Genomic DNA, 20009 nt, shown 5'->3' with positions numbered 1-20009 from the left:
AAAACTATTAACATCGCTCACACTCCAGCTCCAGTTACCGATCATTGGAACGAAAGACGTGGTCGTAAAGTCGATACGAGTCTTTTGGACGAGGTGACAGAAGGTCATGAAGCTCATGAGATATACATGTTGTGGTACTTGGGTTGGGCTCGTCCTACTGTGATTAGGGAAATGACTGCTGAAGAACTGGCTCGTAAGAGGAAGATGGCATCGAAAGACCCAACAACAAGTTTTAAGTTATTTGTAAGTATTTTAGAGTTGCTCTTACTGTTTTAACATTACATTATCGAGTCATCCTATTAATTGTTTGTTGTTTAATTAAAAATAGAAGGAGCATTTGAAGAGCCTTCTGAGGGTGATGTGTTGCGAGAGAAAGAGGAGAGCCTTTGTCGATTGGTACATTGACCTTGCTAGCAATGTTGACAATGAGGATGCCTATGAATTGTTCAAACAAGATGATGTTGAAGTAAAGAGGGAAGAAAAATCTAGGAGGGAAGCACAAGCCAAGATGAATGCTGACAAAAAGAGGGGTCATTCCCGTGGTGGTGAATGTAGTAGTAGTGGTGGTGCTCCTAAACAGGGCCGTGGTCGTGGCCGTGGTGGTGAATGAATGCATTCTTAGTTTATTTCTTTATGTTTTGGTAGACAAATGTTAAGGCTAATGGTTGGACAAATGTTTTTTAAGGTTTATGGGACATGTTTTCGTATTTTGGACAAAAAATGTTGGATTTTTAGTTGTTGAATGAATGGTTTGTTTAGCTATGTAAAGTTTCAATAGTTCAGTCGACATGCTTTTGTTAAGTTACATTGCCGACCTAACCAGGGCCGGCAGGGTTGTGAACTGTCAGACTGCCGGCCCTGACAGCATAAATGGTGTAGTTATCAGGGTCAGCAAGGTAAGAAAATTACCACCTTGCCGGTTGTTTGACTGCCGGCGAGGTATTAGATTATCGACCCTGCCGACTATCTGTTGCCAAAAATACCTTCTCCTAATGCCTTAAAAGTATAAGGTCGGCAGGGTTATAAAATTACGACCTTGTCGGCTATAATGAAGCCAACACGGTAATGACCAAATACCATTCCGACGCTTAAACAGAAGAAGGTGAACTCCTGATGCCTAAAATCATAATAAAATCAGCAGGGTAATAAAATTAAGACCCTGCTGGCCAAACTTAGTCAGCATATTGGGGAAACAAAAACCGCTCCGGCGAATTCAAAATTCAAATTTTTTGCAAGTACAATTGCATTGATTGACTTTTACGTGGGCACTATAACGGCCAAATTTGGGCACTATCCTATAAATACATTGGTTCTATGTACAAAACAACACACACCTATTTGCATATACTTTCCAAATCTCATATCATCATACACTCTATCTAACTCTCCCAATACCTCTATATACAACAACGACATCATTTGACTCAGATGAAGATTTGGCAATCACCAAAGCGTGGTACGCGGAAACTCGAGTTAGACACCAGTCCTCTGTAAGGGTGGATGCTGTAACCTTTTGGGCTAGGGTACACAACAAATTTAGGCAAGATTTTGGGAATCCTAATGGAAGAAGTGTTCAACAAGTCCATGATATGCACCTAGTCATCGAAAATGCGATACTTGCTTTTTTAGCTCTCCAACCCCGGATTTTCAACGCTACCAACTTCAACTTGTCTATTGAACAATTTGTAAGTATGTTTGTGGTTTATTTTATGTGATCCATGTTGTTTGGTCTTCCTACTAAACACCACTAACAAAGTAAGTTTCTGTTTTGCTTTTGCAGCATGAAGTCGTCAAAGCGCGCTACTTGGAGGAAAGGGGGAAGCATTCGCATTCGAAGCAAACCATGAATTCATGGTCTCCAAAATCCCGGAGTATGTCCCGGACTTCATGTAGGCCGGAGATGACTGGGATTCCTCCAACAAAGATTGAGGGTTTTAGTGTAGGTTTTGTGGGTAGATCTCTATGTAAACCCTCACGAGACTATTGATAGACGCATTTATGTGTCTAATTTGTCCTCAATGTTTCGTATTGTTGGTACTCGTTTTCGTCCTTATTATGGTGTTTTGTGTATTTTTAGGTATTTTTGGAAAATAAATATTGTTGGAAAAATCGGCTCGAAAAATCACTCGGAACACCTGTGGAGGACACTTGCTATACGGAGCCCAGATTTGGTTAAGGGGAACCTCAATTACTAAGGGGCACACCAAAAAGGCAGCTGCAATTCGCACCCCACAGCTGGTTAGGGGGACACCATCTTCTTCATTTGAAACTTAAAAGGCGGGAAAAATGTGGCAGCTCTCTGAGAATGTTTCGATCGAAATTTGAAGATGTTCTAGGTAGACTAAAGGGCTGAAACTTCATGGGTAGTTGTGATATGTCATAAAAGAGCTGGTATAGGTGTTTGTTTCGATCAAATTTGGCTGGAAAATCCGTGACAAGGAATCAGGGCAGCCCGTACATGAGAAGAATAGTTCACGGGTTTTGGAAGATTTATGCGTGTTCTGCTCGTGTATGATGACTCTAGCAACACTCTGGACCGTGAAGAAGATAAATGAGGAGATTTTGCAGCTATGGAAACACGTGAGAAGCTAAAACAGGGAAGAAAATATTCCTAGAATATTTTTCTTCACTGCCGAGTTTAATGAAAATTTGTGAGAGTTATGGCGTGATATTTTGCTGCTGTTGAGTATATATAGGGTGAGGGGATCATAGAGAATGGAGACGGAGAGATTGGGAAAGAAAAGGAGCACCACAGAGCGAAAAATCAAATTTGCAGAGCTGCCATTTCTGCTGCTGCAAAACTGAAGAACACGAAGAACGAACATGCACCAGCAGTCGTTTTTGAACAGTGACAGCAACTCATTCTGTGGGTCGCAGTTTATAGGCAGACTTAAAAACGCAACAACAACAGTAGGGATCTTTGTAACGGTTTTTGCAACAGTTATAAGCGTTGCAAACCCGATTTTTATTATAATTCTCCCTTATTCGTCATTTGTAACCCTTTGACCATAGATGAAATCAAATTTTGAGCGTGTTTCCAACATGATGAGCGGCTAATTCTCTCGTAACCAGGGCAATGGATGAAGCTATTCACACATGAACAATGGGTAACTATTTCATTTTCTCTAATATTTAATTATAATTCACTCAATCACTGCTTTTGCAGAGTTCTTAAAAGTTTACATAATTTTCTTCATTAGTTGTGATTCAATTAGATAGGTTATGCTTTGTTTAGATAATCTATGCTTAGGGGATACAATTAATTTTTGAGAATATGTTTGATTATTTGTGGATTAAGAAATAAAGGATTAAAGGATAATTAGAGTTATGAAATATTTGACATCATTCATGTGTAATAGTGGATTCTAGTGTCTTGGTTATTTTCCAATCACTTGAAATCAATTTTGAATTAAGTTTTCTATATTTTTAAGTTCTATTAAGTCTAGAATTCATTGCCTTCACAAGTCTCAACGAACTATTTACTACAACATCATTGAAAATACCATCAATTTTTGGCGCCGCCGACGCGGGATTGTCTTTAGGATAGAGTTTTTAGATTTAGTTTTTTTTGTTCTTCTTTATGTTTTTGGGTTTTTGTCTTTTCCTTTCAGATTTTGGGAATTTGGAGCGAAAGAAATTTTTTCCAAAGCTTTTGGCGAATATTTAAAGAATTGAAGTAAAAGGCAAAGCGAAAGGAGCTAAAGAAGAAGAATTTTTTTTATTTTATAGAAAAAGAGAGAAAAAAAAAAGAGAGTGTTATTTTATTAGATTGTATTAGGAATTCTTTTTATTTTGTATTTTTCTTTTTCTTTTTGCACTTTATTTTTTGGACCTTTCTTTTGGACTTTGGACATTTGGACATTAATTTTTTTTAAACCCTACGGAAGGGTAGATTAAATATTAAACTGTTTGCAGAGAAGGACGGTGATTACGATATCACCTCGGCCCCTCGGGTTCGTACACAACATAGGAGTTGTGGCCCGAGTCGACGACAACGGTTCATCCCCCATCTGGAACGGGAGGTAAGTTTGTCGAAACACTCGCGAATCCCCTGTCAGCGAGTTACTGTATTCCTTCGTTTGCATATATGCTGAGGAACTGAAAATGGCTGTTTTAAATTCCTAGTATAGGGCAAGGACTGGCCATACAAGATAAGGGTTCGGATTTCATCACCGTTCTCTTCTTGCCCGCCTTAGGAAAACGAAACCAAACGCGAACCTAAGCTTTAAAATTTAGAATAAAACGAGACCTATAGGATAACGAGCTTAGTTTTTAGCATACTTCGAAGTTCATGATGGTTTATGTGAGTTGAATGCGTGACTGCGTCTCCTTGTGATAGCGGTGAGGCCTTGGGTATCAAAGCTCCACTGAGCTTCCCTCGCCTCAATTCAACTTACTTTGACTCGGATTGATTCCAGAGGGGTTTGCTTAAATTGTAACGAATTCCCTTTCGAAGGATTAGAAGCTGGTCTAGAAACAATCTAAGTGGAGCCATCATGCTTTTTGTTTGCTAGAATTCAGTAGGTTTGCTGTGGTGAAGTCAGCCTTGTTTGTGTTTGCATAGAACTTCCCTTCCCTTTTAGGGATTTTCGTTTTAGTTTTGTTTTACTAGTGTATGCCCGAGGTCATTAGAGAACGGGCTTGGAAAAGAAACACTCTAGGTCGTCTGATTAGTGAAAAACCTAGTAGTTCTTCTTGTGAAGGCAGGGAGCTCGAAGACTCTTCTTTAGAGAGCCCCGTTTTTGGAAACTTCAGTTTTGAGAATCTGCTTCTTTGTGAAGAAAGTACTCCTAGTCCTTTGGTAGTGCCATAAATGGCAACTTTAAAAGCTTTATTGAACCCAACTAGGACCTCTTGTCCGTCTTGTATCAAGTTAGCTGAAACCGAGGCAAATTATGAACTCAAACCTGGGACTTTACAGATGCTCCCAACCTTTTTAGGAAAAGAGATCGAGAACCCCTATTTTCATGTTAGGGAATTTGAGGAAGTATATAGTACTCTGAAAATTAAAAACCTTAGTGATGATGCACTGAAACTTAGGTTGTTCCCCTTTACCTTAAAAGATAAAGCCAAATCTTGGTTATATAGTTTGGATTCTGAGTCAATTGAAACCTATGAACAACTTACATCTTCCTTTATACATAAGTTTTTCCCAAGGCACAAAACATCGTCTATTAGGACACAAATTTGTACTTTTGCTCAACAAGAGGGATAATCTTTATATAGGTATTTAGAAAGGTTCAATGACTTAATATCTCAATGTCCTCATCATGATTTAGATAAGGTTAGGTTAGTTCAGATCCTCTACGAGGGTTTAGATTATTCAACAACAACCATGGTTGAGTCCTTACGCACAGGTGGGTTTGAGAATAAAACTGTTGATGAGGCGATGACATTTTTGAATGAAATCGCCAATAAGACCCAACAATGGGAAAATAATAGGGAACCACAGAAAACAATTCTTCTAAGTAGAGTAAATGTCAATAGGGTAGAAGGATCATATGAGTCAGATGCTAAAATAGCAGCCATAGCCAAAAGGTTAGAAGCGTTGGAATTAGGTCATTCTAGTGGTACTAGTGGTAGAATAGAGCCTTTATGGGAAGACCATATTGTTGAAGAGCAAGCCAATGCTCTTTATAACAACACTAGATTCGATAACCGTCAGAAGTTTGACCCTTATTCAGAAACCTATAACCCTGGTTGGAGAAACCATCCCAACCTTTCTTGGTCTAAGGGCCAGAATCAAGGTCAGTATAATAACTCTCAAGCTCCCCCAGGTTTTGGCTATCCTAAGAATCCTTCAGCCCCGGCTCAGTTTCAGAACCCTTCGAATAAGAAGATTATGAGTTTAGAAGAGTCTCTTGCTTTGTTAACTCGTAACACTATGCAGTTTCAGCAATCTGTTGCTCAAGGTTTAGAAGAAAATAAGAGAATAGGTCAGGCTAACTCTCAGGCTATTTCCGAGTTGAAAACCCAGGTTAGTCATATAAATGAGTCTTTAAGAGAAAGAGGTAAGTTTCCTAGTCAAACTCAACCAAACCCTAGAGGAATTAATGAAATAGGTGAAAGACCATCCGATCATGTAAATGTTATTAAAACCCTTAGGAGCGGTAGAGAGATAGACAACAAGGTTTCCATGCCTAATAGTGAACATGCTGTAGTTCACCCTTCTGAGCCAGAGAATGAGAAGACTGATAGAGTCTCCAAAGAGACCAATGAGGGTCCTGCTGAGCCCGGCTTTGTTCCCAGAGCCCCGTTTCCCCAGCTGCTAGTTCCGACTAAGAGGGAGTCCAACTTTAATGATATATTAGAGTTTTTAAGCAGGTTACTATCAACCTACCATTGTTGGATGCGATTAAGCAGATTCCGGCTTATGCCAAGTTCCTTAAGGACTTGTGTACACGAAAGCGTAAGCTTAGTGTCCAAAAGAAAGCCTTCCTAGCTAGTCACGTGAGTTCCATTATTCAGAATACCACTACTCCTAAGTATAAAGACCCAGGGTCCCCTACCATTTCTTGCACAATAGGTAAACACCGTGTTGAGAAAGCTTTGCTTGACTTAGGAGCCAGTGTGAATTTACTTCCATACCATGTGTACCTTAAGCTAGGACTTGGTGAGATGAAACCTACCCAGATGACACTCCAGTTAGCTGATAGGTCCGTTAAAATTCCTCGTGGTGTGATCGAGGATGTTCTTATTGAGGTCGACAAGTTTATTTATCCAGTGGATTTTGTTATCCTAGATACCCAACCTGTCCCTGACCCAGAGAACCAGATACCGGTGATTTTAGGTCGCCCATTTTTAGCAACATCCAATGCGATCATTAACTGTCGAACTGGTATTATGAATTTGTCTTTTGGTAATATGACTATTGAGCTGAACATCTTTCACATTAGTAAGCTACCCCAGGAACTGGACGACTCGAGCGTAGAAGAGGTGAACATGATAGGCACCTTAGTAGAGGAGTCATTACCAAACACTTTGATAGAAGATCCATTAGAGAAATGCCTAGCTCACTTTGGGATTGATTTTGATGATGATGATGTGATTAATGAGGTGAATGCTTTGTTAGATTCAACCCCTTTGTTAGACACTAGTAATGGATGGAAACCTAAGTTCGAACCTTTACCCGTTCCCGAGTCTACCCTAGTTCCTTCGTTGGAAAAGCCTCCCAAGTTGGACCTTAAACCATTACCAGATACCCTGAAGTATGTGTTTTTAGGCCCCTCTGAAACTTTACCTGTGATTATAGCATCCGACTTGGATAGTGATCAGGAAAGTAGGCTAGTGACTGTCCTTCAGAATAACAAGGAAGCTTTAGGGTGGACCATAGCAGACATTAAGGGTATAAGTCCTATATTGATGCATCATATCTATATTAGAGAGTGACACCAAACCTTCTAGGGAGATGCAACGTCGACTGAACCCTAATATGAAAGAAGTTGTTCGAACCGAGGTTCTGAAGCTGTTAGATGCAGGCATTATCTACCCCATTTCAGACAGTAAGTGGGTCAGCCCCGTTCAGGTTGTTCCCAAGAAATCCGGTATTACTGTAGTCCAGAATGATAACAATGAGTTAATCCCAACCCGAATGACCACGAGTTGGCGTGTCTGTATTGACTATAGAAAATTGAACAAGGTCACTAGGAAGGACCACTTTCCCCTTCCCTTCATCGACCAAATGCTAGAGAGATTAGCTGGACGTAGCCATTATTGCTTTTTAGATGGATACTGCGGTTATAATCAGGTTCCTATTGCCCCAGAAGACCAAGAGAAAACCACTTTTACCTGTCCCTTTGGTACCTTTGCGTATAGACGCATGCCTTTCGGCCTATGTAATGCCCCTGCGACCTTTCAGCGTTGTATGATGAGCATATTTTCTGACATGGTAGAACGGTTCTTAGAGGTCTTTATGGATGATTTTTCAGTGTTTGGTTCGTCTTTCGATGAGTGCTTGCATCATTTGTCATTAGTTTTGACTAGGTGTAAGGAAAAGAATTTAGTGCTTAATTGGGAGAAATGTCACTTCATGGTTCGTTCAGGAATTGTTCTAGGGCATATCGTATCTTCAAAGGGTATAGAGGTAGATAGAGCCAAAGTTGACCTTATTAAAACTTTACCGGTCCCAAAAACCGTAAAATATTAGGTCATTCTTAGGGCATGCTGGTTTTTATCGTCGATTCATTAAGGATTTTTGATTTTAGACCTCTTTGCAATTTGCTTGCAAAAGATGTTAAGTTTGTCTTTGATGATGCTTGTTTAGAGGCTTTCGAGAAGCTTAAAACTTTACTCACTACCGCCCCCATAGTCCAGGCACCCAACTGGAACCTACCCTTTGAAATCATGTGCGATGCTTCAGATTATGCTATTGGTTTGTGCTAGGTCAGCGAGAAAACAAGTTACTTCATGTAATTTACTATGCTAGCAAAACTCTGAATGATGCCCAGTTGAACTATACCACTACGGAGAAGGAACTGTTAGCCATTGTGTTTGCCTTAGACAAGTTTAGACCCTATCTCTTAGGTTCTAAGATCGTAATATATACTGATCATGCTGCTTTGAAATATCTTTTGTCTAAGAAGGATACGAAACCTAGATTGATTAGGTGGATCCTGTTGTTACAAGAGTTTTCTCCGGACATTAGAGACAAAAAGGGTGCAGAAAATGTAGTAGCAGACCACTTGTCTAGACTTGTTGTGGATACCCTTAATGATTCCCTTCCTATAAGGGACAACTTTCCTGATGAACAATTGTTCTTTGTTACCCAATTACCTTGGTATGCGAATATAGTGAACTATCTTGTTACTGGTCGAATGCCCCAACATTGGGGTAAACAAGAGCGTTCTAGATTTTTAGCTGAGGTTAAGCACTTCTTTTGGGATGATCCTTATTTGTTTAAGTATTGTCCAGACCAGATTATTAGGAGATGTATACCTGAGAGTGACCAGTCCAGTATTATTTCCTTTTGTCATGATCATGCGTGTGGGGGTCACTTTAGTGCTAAGAAGACTGCTGCTAAGATATTGCAGTGTGGATTCTATTGGCCTTCGTTGTTTAAAGACTCCCACAGTTACTGTGTTACTTGTGAACGTTGCCAGAAATTAGGAACCATTTCTCCTAGGAACATGATGCCCTTGAACCCTATTTTAGTTGTCGAGGTCTTTGATGTGTGGGGTATTGACTTTATGGGTCAGTTTCCTAATTCTTTTGGTAACCTTTCAATCCTTGTCGTTGTAGACTATGTCACTAAGTGGATTGAGGCGGTTGCGTATAAAACCAATGACCATAGGGTTGTGATTGATTTCTTGAAAAATAATATTCTTACACGTTTTGGTACACAGCGGGCTATAATTAGTGATGGTGGGTCGCACTTTTGTAATGGACCTTTTAGGCTTTTGATGAAGAAATATGGTATTACACATAAGGTAGCTACCCCGTATCATCCACAGACTAGTGGGCAGGTTGAGGTTTCCAATAGGGAGATAAAACGTATATTAGAGAAAACAGTTAATCCTAATCGGAAAGACTGGTCGTCTAGGCTTACTGATGACTTATGGGCTTGTCGTACTGCATTTAAGACCCCCATTGGAATGTCGCCTTATCGGCTTGTGTATGGCAAGGCATGTCATTTACCTGTCGAGTTAGAACATAGAGCTTATTGGGCTGTTAAGCAGCTAAACTTTTCTCTTGACAAGGCAGGAGCCCATAGGAAACTCCAGATCAATGAGTTGGACGAGATTCGTATTGATGCTTACGATAGTGCGAAGGAGTATAAGAACAAAATGAAACTTGTGCATGATAGAAATATTTTAAGGAAGTCATTTTCTCCAGGTCAAAAAGTTCTTCTGTATGATACCCGCTTGCATCTTTTCCCTGGGAAGTTACGTTCTCGGTGGACGGGTCCTTTTATTGTTCGCACTGTCTTTCCTCATGGAGCTGTTGAGATCGAGACACCGGATGGTAGTAGTTCTTCGAAGGTTAACAGTCAGAGATTGAAACCCTTTTTAGATCCCTTTCCAACAGGTGATGTTGAGGAGGTCCCTCTGGAGGACCCTGTTTACCCTTGATTAACCATCGAGGCGATTGTATGTTGTATATTAGTTTTTGATTTCTCTCTTCACCCAGGTACTATCTTTCCGAATTCTCTCTTTACTGATTCCTCATGTTACTTTACTTTTTGGTATTGCTCTTTCATTAGAAACATTGAGGAGAATGTTAGATTTAAGTTTGGGGGTGGGGAAGAAACTTTTTGTTAGCTTTTAGTTGCAAAAAATAAACTCCAGAGCCTAGAAATTTATGTTTATTAAGGTTGGCACTAACCGATCTAAGTGGATGGGAACATTTTGATTGTAGGAGTTGAGGAACCAATCTGATTAGATGGAAACATCTAGAAGAGTCTATTCATAAAAGCACAGAGCTCAGGTGTTAGAAAAGAAAACATGGTATTTCGCCATATCCTCGTGATGGAAACATCGAAAGAATCCTGATCACTTCTTTTTTTTCTTTTTACCATTACTAGGGTGAAATAGAGTGACTGAGATGAAAAAAAAAAATTGAGACCAGACCACCAGACCAACCAGAATAAATACAATAAAGTCGACCATTGGTACCCTTGTATATGCCAGCTGAGTTGACCTAGAGTTAGGATTATCGACCACTGGTTACCTTGTATTTTCCAGTGTGTTGATATTAGTCCAGACCAATATCTCAGTCCTGAAAGAGATATTGGTCTGTGGATGAAGATTATGTAATGAATGATAATGACAAAATTAGTCCAGACCAATACTCCGTATAACTTAATTCTATATAATGAATGATAATAACAAAATTCCCTACAATAATGAAGATTATCTGTGGATGTTTCCTAGAAACCCTAACGACACTAAAGAGACCTGAAAGAGCTCTGAGAAACTCTAAAAAGCTCAGGAAGCCTCCAATATGCTTTGATCATCTTAAATTTAATAATACTCCGTAGCACTGGGATTTACAAGCTAGGATATTCGTTAAAGAATGATAATAACAAATCCCTACAGTATTGAAGATCAACTTTGAATGTTCTCCAGAAGGCCTTGAAAACTCTAAAAAACCCTGAAAACTCTAAAAAGCTCTGAAAAAGCTTTAAGTTAATTATATTTCGTTGCACTAGTATATACTAGCCTGGGATTCGTTAAAGACAACTGAAAGTAACTTAATTCTTTATAATGAATGATACTAAAAAAATTCCCGACAATAATGAAGATTATCTTTGGATGTTTTCTATAAGCCCTAAAAACACTAAAGAGCCCAGAAACCGCTCTAGGAAACTCTAAAAAGCTCAGGAAGACTCAATTAAGCTTTGAAAAGCTTGAATTTAATAATACTCCGTAGCACTGGGGTCTACAAGCTAGGAGATTAGATAAAGAATGATAATAATAAATCCTTACAATAGTGAAGATCAACTTTGAATGTTCTCTAAAGAGCCTTGAAAACTCTAAAAAACCCTGAAAACTCTAAAAAGCCCTAAAATATCTAAAGAGCTCTGAAAAATCTAAAGAGCTCTGAAAAACTCTAAAAAGCTCTGAAAGAGCTTTAAGTTAATTATATTTCGTAGCACTAGTATGTACTATCCATGGGATTCGTTAAAGCCAACTGAAAGTAACTTAATTATATATAATGAATGATACTAACAAAATTCCCTACAATAATGAAGATTATCTTTGGATGTTTCCTAGAAACACTAAAGAGCCCTGAAAGAGGTCTGAGAAACTCTAAAAAGCTCAGGTAGACTCCAATAAGCTTTGATCAGCTTAATTTTAATAATACTCCGTAGCACTGGGATTAACAAGGTAGGATATTTGTTAAAGAATGATAACAACAAATCCCTACAATATTGAAGATCAACTTTGAATGTTCTCTAGAAAGCCTTGAAAACTCTAAAAAACCCGGAAAACTCTAAAAAGCTCTGAAAAAGCTTTAAGCTAATTATATTTCGTTGCACTAGTATGTACTAGCCAGGGGATTCGTTAAAGCCAACTGAAAATAACTTAATTTTTTATAATGAATGATACTGACAAAATTCCCTACAATAATTAATGAATATTATCTGTGGATGTTTCCTAAATACCCTAATGACACCAAAGAGCCCTGAAAGAGCTCTGAATAACTCTAAAAAGCTCAGGAAGACTCCAATAAGCTTTGATCAGCTTAAATTTAATAATACTCCGTAGCATTGGGATTAACAAGCTAGGATATTCGTTAAAGAATGATAATAACAAATCCCTACAGTATTGAAGATCAACTTTGAATGTTCTCCAAAAGGCCTTGAAAACTCTAAAAAACCCTGAAAACTCTAAAAAGCTCTGAAAAAGCTTTAAGTTAATTATATTTCGTTGCACTAGTATATACTAGCCTGGGATTCTTTAAAGCCAACTAAAAGTAACTTAATTCTTTATAATGAATGATACTAAAAAAATTCCCGACAATAATGAAGATTATCTTTGGATGTTTCCTATAAGCCCTAAAAACACTAATGAGCCCAGAAATAGCTCTAGGAAACTCTAAAAAGCTCAGGAAGACTTAATTAAGCTTTGAAAAGCTTGAATTTAATAATACTCCGTAGCACTGGGGTCTACAATTCAGGAGATTAGATAAAGAATGATAATAACAAATTCTTACAATAGTGAAGATCAACTTTGAATGTTCTCTAAAGAGCCTTGAAAACTCTAAAGAGCTCTGAAAAATCTAAAGAGCTCTGAAAAATCTAAAGAGCTCTGAAAAACTCTAAAAAGCTCTGAAAGAGCTTTAAGTTAATTATATTTCGTAGCACTAGTATGTACTATCCATGGGATTCGTTAAAGCCAACTGAAAGTAACTTAATTCTATATAATGAATGATACTAACAAAATTCCCTACAATAATGAAGATTATCTTTGGATGTTTCCTAAAAACACTAAAGAGCCCTGAAAGAGGTCTGAGAAAATCTAAAAAGCTCAGGAAGACTCCAATAAGCTTTGATCAGCTTAATTTTAATAATACTCCGTAGCACTGGGATTAACAAGGTAGGATATTTGTTAAAGAATGATAACAACAAATCCCTACAATATTGAAGATCAACTTTGAATGTTCTCTAAAAAGCCTTGAAAACTCTAAAAAACCCGGAAAACTCTAAAAAGCTCTGAAAAAGCTTTAAGCTAATTATATTTCGTTGCACTAGTATGTACTAGCCAGGGGATTCGTTAAAGCCAACTGAAAATAACTTAATTTTTTATAATGAATGATACTGACAAAATTCCCTACAATAATGAATATTATCTGTGGATGTTTCCTAAATACCCTAATGACACCAAAGAGCCCTGAAAGAGCTCTGAATAACTCTAAAAAGCTCAGGAAGACTCCAATAAGCTTTGATCAGCTTAAATTTAATAATACTCCGTAGCATTGGGATTAACAAGCCAGGATATTCGTTAAAGAATGATAATAACAAATCCCTACAGTATTGAAGATCAACTTTGAATGTTCTCCAAAAGGCCTTGAAAACTCTAAAAAACCCTGAAAACTCTAAAAAGCTCTGAAAAAGCTTTAAGTTAATTATATTTCGTTGCACTAGTATATACTAGCCTGGGATTCTTTAAAGCCAACTAAAAGTAACTTAATTCTTTATAATGAATGATACTAAAAAAATTCCCGACAATAATGAAGATTATCTTTGGATGTTTCCTATAAGCCCTAAAAACACTAAAGAGCCCAGAAATAGCTCTAGGAAACTCTAAAAAGCTCAGGAAGACTTAATTAAGCTTTGAAAAGCTTGAATTTAATAATACTTCGTAGCACTGGGGTCTACAAGCTAGGAGATTAGATAAAGAATGATAATAACAAATCCTTACAATAGTGAAGATCAACTTTGAATGTTCTCTAAAGAGCCTTGAAAACTCTAAAAAACCCTGAAAAATCTAAAGAGCTCTGAAAAATCTAAAGAGCTCTGAAAAACTCTAAAAAGCTCCGAAAGTGCTTAAAGTTAATTATATTTCGTAGCACTAGTATGTACTATCCATGAGACTCGTTAAAGCCAATTGAAAGTAACTTAATTCTTTATAATGAATGACACTAACAAAATTCCCTACAATAATGAAGATTATCTTTGGATGTTTTCTAAAAACACTAAAGAGCCCTGAAAGAGCTCTGAGAAACTCTAAAAAGCTCAGGAAGACTCCAATAAGGTTTGATCAGCTTAAATTTAATAATACTCCGTAGAACTGGGATTTACAAGCTAGGATATTTGTTAAAGAATGATAATAACAAATCCCTACAATATCGAAGATCAACTTTGAATGTTCTCTAAAAAGCCTTGAAAACTCTAAAAAACCCGGAAAACTCTAAAAAGCTCTGTAAAAGCTTTTAGTTAATTATATTTCGTGGCACTAGTATGTACTAGCCAGGGGATTCGTTAAAGCCAACTGAAAATAACTTAATTCTTTATAATGAATGATACTAACAAAATTCCCTACAATAATGAAGATTATCTGTGGATGTTTCCTAAAAACCCTAACGACACTAAAGAGCCCTGAAAGAGCTCTGAGAAACTCTAAAAAGCTCAGGAAGACTCCAATAAGCTTTGATCAACTTAAATTTAATAATACTCCGTACTACTGGGATTTACAAGCTAGGATATTCGTTAAAGAATGATAATAACAGATCCCTACAATATTGAAGGATCCCAGTGCTACGGAGTATTATTAAATTTAAGCTTTTCAAAGATTTTTGGAGTCTTCATGAGCTTTTTAGAGTTTCCCAGAGCTCTTTCAGGGCTCTTTAGTGTTTTTAGGAAACATCCAAAGATAATCTTCATTATTGTAGGGAATTTTGTTAGTATCATTCATTATAAATAATTAAGTTACTTTCAGTTGGCTTTAACGAATCCCATGGATAATACATACTAGTGCTACGAAATATAATTAACTTAAAGCTCTTTCAGAGCTTTTTAGAGTTTTTCAGAGCTCTTTAGATTTTTCAGAGCTCTTTAGATATTTTAGGGCTTTTTAGAGTTTTCAGGATTTTTTTAGAGTTTTCAAGGCTTTTTAGAGAACATTCAAAGTTGATCTTCACTATTGTAGGGCTTTGTTATTATCATTCTTTATCGAATCTCCTAGCTTGTAGATCCCAGTGCTACGGAGTATTATTAAATTCAAGCTTTTCAAAGCTTATTGGAGTCTTCCTGAGCTTTTTAGAGTTTCCTAGAGCTCTTTCAGGGCTCTTTAGTGTATTTAGGGTTTTTAGGAAACATCCACAGATAATCGTCATTATTGTAGGGAATTTTGTTAGTATCATTCATTATAAAGAATTAAGTTACTTTCAGTTGGCTTTAACAAATCCCCTGGCTAGTACATACTAGTGCAACGAAATATAATTAACATAAAGCTTTTTTAGAGCTTTTTTGAGTTTTCAGGGTTTTTTTAGAGTTTTCAAAGCTTTTTAGAGAACATTCTAAGTTGATCTTCAATATTGTAGGGATTTTTTATTATCATTCTTTAACAAATATCCTAGTTTGTAAATCCCAGTGCTACGGAGTATTATTAAATTTAAGCTGATCAAAGCTTATTGGAGTCTTCCTGAGCTTTTTAGAGTTTCCTAGAGCTCTTTCATGGCTCTTTAGTGTATTTAGGGTTTTAAGGAAACATCCACAGATAATCTTCCTTATTGTAGGGAATTTTGTAAGTATCATTCATTATAAAGAATTAAGTTACATTCAGTTGGATTTAACGAATCCCCTGGCTGGTACATACTAGTGTAACGAAATAAAATTAACTTAAAGCTTTTTCAGAGCTTTTTAGAGTTTTTCAAGGTTTTTTTGAGTTTTCAAGGCTTTTTAGAGAACATTCAAAGTTGATCTTCAATATTGTAGGGATTTGTTATTACCATTCTTTAAATTAAATCATAGCTTGTAAATCCCAGTGCTACGGAGTATTATTAAATTTAAGCTGATCAAAGCTTATTGGAGTCTTCCTGAGCTTTTTAGAGTTTCTCAGAGCTCTTTCAAGGCTCTTTAGTGTTTTTAAAGCTTTTAGGAAACATCCAAAGATAATCTTCATTATTGTCGAGATTTTTTTTAGTATCATTCATTATAAAGAATTAAGTTACTTTCAGTTGGCTTTAACGAATCCCCTGGCTAGTACATACAAGTGCAACGAAATATAATTAACTTAAAGCCTTTTCAGAGTTTTCAAGGTTTTTTAGAGTTTTCAAGGATTTTTAGAGAACATTCAAAGTTGATCTTCAATATTGTAGGGATTTGTTATTATCATTCTTTAACGAATATCCTAGCTTGTAAATACCAGTGTTACGGAGTATTATTAAATTTAAGCTGATCAAAGCTTATTGGAGTCTTCCTGAGTTTTTTAGAGTTTCTCAGTGCTCTTTCAGGGCTCTTTAGTGTTTTTAGGGCTTTTAGGAAACATCCAAACATAATCTTCATTATTGTAGGGAATTTTGTTAGTATCATTCATTATAAAGAATTAATTACTTTGAGTTGGCTTTAACGAGTCCCCTGGCTAGTACATACAAGTGCAACGAAATATAATTAACATAAAGCTTTTTCAGAGCTTTTTAGAGTTTTCAGGGTTTTTTAGAGTTTTCAAGGCTTTTTTGAGAACATTCAAAGTTGATCTTCAATATTGTAGGGATTTGTTATTATCATTGTTTAACGAACATCCTAGCTTGTAAATCCCGGTTCTACGGGGTATTATTAAATTTAATCTTTTCAAAGTTTATTGGAGTCTTCCTGAGCTTTTTAGAGTTTTCCAGAGCTCTTTAAGGGCTTTTTAGTGTTTTAGGGTTTTTAGGAAACATCCACAGATAACATTTATTATTGTAACGACTTTTTTTAGTATCATTCATTATAAAGATGTAAGTTACTTTCAGTTGGCTTTAACGAATCCCCTGGATTAGTTCATACTAGTGCAACGAAATATAATTAACTTAAAGCTTTTTCAGAGCTTTTTAGAGTTTTCAGGGTTTTTTAGAGTTTTCAAGGCTTTTTAGAGAACATTCAAAGTTGATCTTCAATATTGAAGGGATTTGTTATTATCATTCTTTAACGAATATCCTACCTTGTGAATCCCAGTTCTACGGGGTATTATTAAATTTAAGCTTTTCAAAGCTTATTGGAGTCTTCCTGAGCTTTTTAGAGTTTTGCAGAGCTCTTTCAGGGTTCTTTAGTGTTTTAGGGTTTTTAGGAAACATCCAAACGTAATCTTCATTATTGTAGGGAATTTTTTTAGTATCATTCATTATAAAGAATCAAGTTACTTTCAGTTGGATTTAACGAGTCCCCTGGCTAGTACATACTAGTGCAACGAAATATAGTTAACTTAAAGCTTTATCAGTGCTTTTTAGAGTTTTCAGGGTTTTTTTTAGAGTTTTCAAGGCTTTTTAGAGAACATTCAAAGTTGATCTTCAATATTGTAGGGATTTGTTATTATCGTTCTTTATCGAATCTCCTAGCTTGTAGATCCCAGTGCTACGGAGTATTATTAAATTTAAGCTTTTCAAAGCTTTTTGGAGTCTTCCTGAGCTTTTTAGAGTTTCTCAGAGCTCTTTCAGGGCTCTTTAGTGTTTTTAGGAAACATCCAAAGATAATCTTCATTATTGTAGGGAATTCTGTTAGTATCATTCATTATAAAGAATAAAGTTACTTTCAGTTGGCTTTAACGAATCCCATGGATAGTACATACTAGTGCTACGAAATATAATTAACTTAAAGCTCTTTCAGAGCTTTTTAGAGTTTTTCAGAGCTCTTTAGATTTTTCAGAGCTCTTTAGATATTTTAGGGCTTTTTAGAGTTTTCAGGGTTTTTTTAGAGTTTCAAGGCTTTTTAGAGAACATTCAAAGTTGATCTTCAATATTGTAGGGATTTGTTATTATCATTTTTTAACGAATATCCTAGCTTGTAAATCCCTGTGCTACGGAGTATTATTAAATTTAAGCTGATCAAAGCTTATTGGAGTCTTCTTGAGCTTTTTAGAGTTTCCTAGAGCTCTTTCAGGTCTCTTTAGTGTTTTTAGGGATTTTAGGAAACATCCAAAGATAATCTTCATTATTGTCGGGAATTTTGTTAGTATCATTCATTATAAAGAATTAAAATACTTTCAGTTGGTTTTAACGAATCCCCTGGATTAGTTCATACTAGTGCAACGAAATATGATTAACTTAAAGCTTTTTCAGAGCTTTTTAGAGTTTTTCAGAGCTCTTTAGATATTTTAGGGCTTTTTAGAGTTTTCAGGGGTTTTTAGAGTTTTCAAGGCTTTTTAGAGAACATTCAAAGTAGATCTTCAATATTGTAGGGATTTTTTATTATCATTCTTTATCGAATCTCCTAGCTTGTAGATCCCAGTGCTACGGAGTATTATTAAATTCAAGCTTTTCAAAGCTTATTGGAGTCTTCCTGAGCTTTTTAGAGTTTCCTAGAGCTCTTTCAGGGCTCTTTAGTGTATTTAGGGTTTTTAGGAAACATCCACAGATAATCTTCATTATTGTAGGGAATTTTGTTAGTATCATTCATTATAAAGAATTAAGTTACTTTCAGTTGGCTTTAACGAATCCCCTGGCTAATACATACTAGTGCAACGAAATATAATTAACATAAAGCTTTTTCAGAGCTTTTTGTAGTTTTCAGGGTTTTTTTAGAGTTTTGGAAGCTTTTTGGAGAACATTCTAAGTTGATCTTCAATATTGTAAGGATTTGTTATTATCATTCTTTAACGACTATCCTAGTTTGTAAATCCTAGTGCTACGGAGTATTATTAAATTTAAGCTGATCAAAGCTTATTGGAGTCTTCCTGAGCTTTTTAGAGTTTCCTAGAGCTCTTTCAGGGCTCTTTAGTGTATTTAGGGTTTTTAGGAAACATCCACATATAATCTTCATTATTGTAGGGAATTTTGTAAGTATCATTCATTATAAAGAATTAAGTTACTTTCAGTTGGCTTTAACGAATCCCCTGGCTGGTACATACTAGTGTAACGAAATATAATTAACTTAAAGCTTTTTCAGAGCTTTTTAGAGTTTTCAGGGTTTTTTAGAGTTTTCAAAGCTTTTTAGAGAACATTCTAAGTTGATCTTCAATATTGTAGGGATTTGTTATTATCATTCTTTAACGAATATCCTAGTTTGTAAATCCCAGTGCTACGGAGTATTATTAAATTTAAGCTGATCAAAGCTTATTGGAGTCTTCCTGAGCTTTTTAGAGTTTCCTAGAGATCTTTCAGGGCTCTTTAGTGTATTTAAGGTTTTTAGGAAACATCCATAGATAATCTTCATTATTGTAGGGAATTTTGTAAGTATCATTCATTATAAAGAATTAAGTTACTTTCAGTTGGCTTTAACGAATCCCCTGGCAGGTACATACTAGTGTAACGTAATATAATTAACTTAAAGCTTTTTCAGAGCTTTTTAGAGTTTTCAGGGGTTTTTAGAGTTTTCAAGGCTTTTTAGAGAACATTCAAAGTTGATCTTCAATATTATAGGGATTTTTTAGTATCATTCTTTATCGAATCTCCTAGCTTGTAGATCCCAGTGCTACGGAGTATTATTAAATTCAAGCTTTTCAAAGCTTATTGGAGTCTTCCTGAGCTTTTTAGAGTTTCCTAGAGCTCTTTCAGGGCTCTTTAGTGTATTTAGGGTTTTTAGGAAACATCCGCATATAATCTTCATTATTGTAGGGAATTTTGTTAGTATCATTAATTATAAAGAATTAAGTTACTTTTAGTTGGCTTTAACGAATCCCCTGGCTAATACATACTAGTGCAACGAAATATAATTAACATAAAGCTTTTTCAGAGCTTTTTGTAGTTTTCAGGGTTTTTTTAGAGTTTTGGAAGCTTTTTAGAGAACATTCTAAGTTGATCTTCAATATTGTAGGGATTTGTTATTATCATTCTTTAACGAATATCCTAGTTTGTAAATCCCAGTGCTACGGAGTATTATTAAATTTAAGCTGATCAAAGCTTATTGGAGTCTTCCTGAGCTTTTTAGAGTTTCC

This window comes from Papaver somniferum, unplaced genomic scaffold (genome assembly GCF_003573695.1).
Source record: "Papaver somniferum cultivar HN1 unplaced genomic scaffold, ASM357369v1 unplaced-scaffold_52, whole genome shotgun sequence".
NCBI lineage: Eukaryota > Viridiplantae > Streptophyta > Magnoliopsida > Ranunculales > Papaveraceae > Papaver > Papaver somniferum.
Note: the sequence above shows the minus strand (reverse complement) of the source record.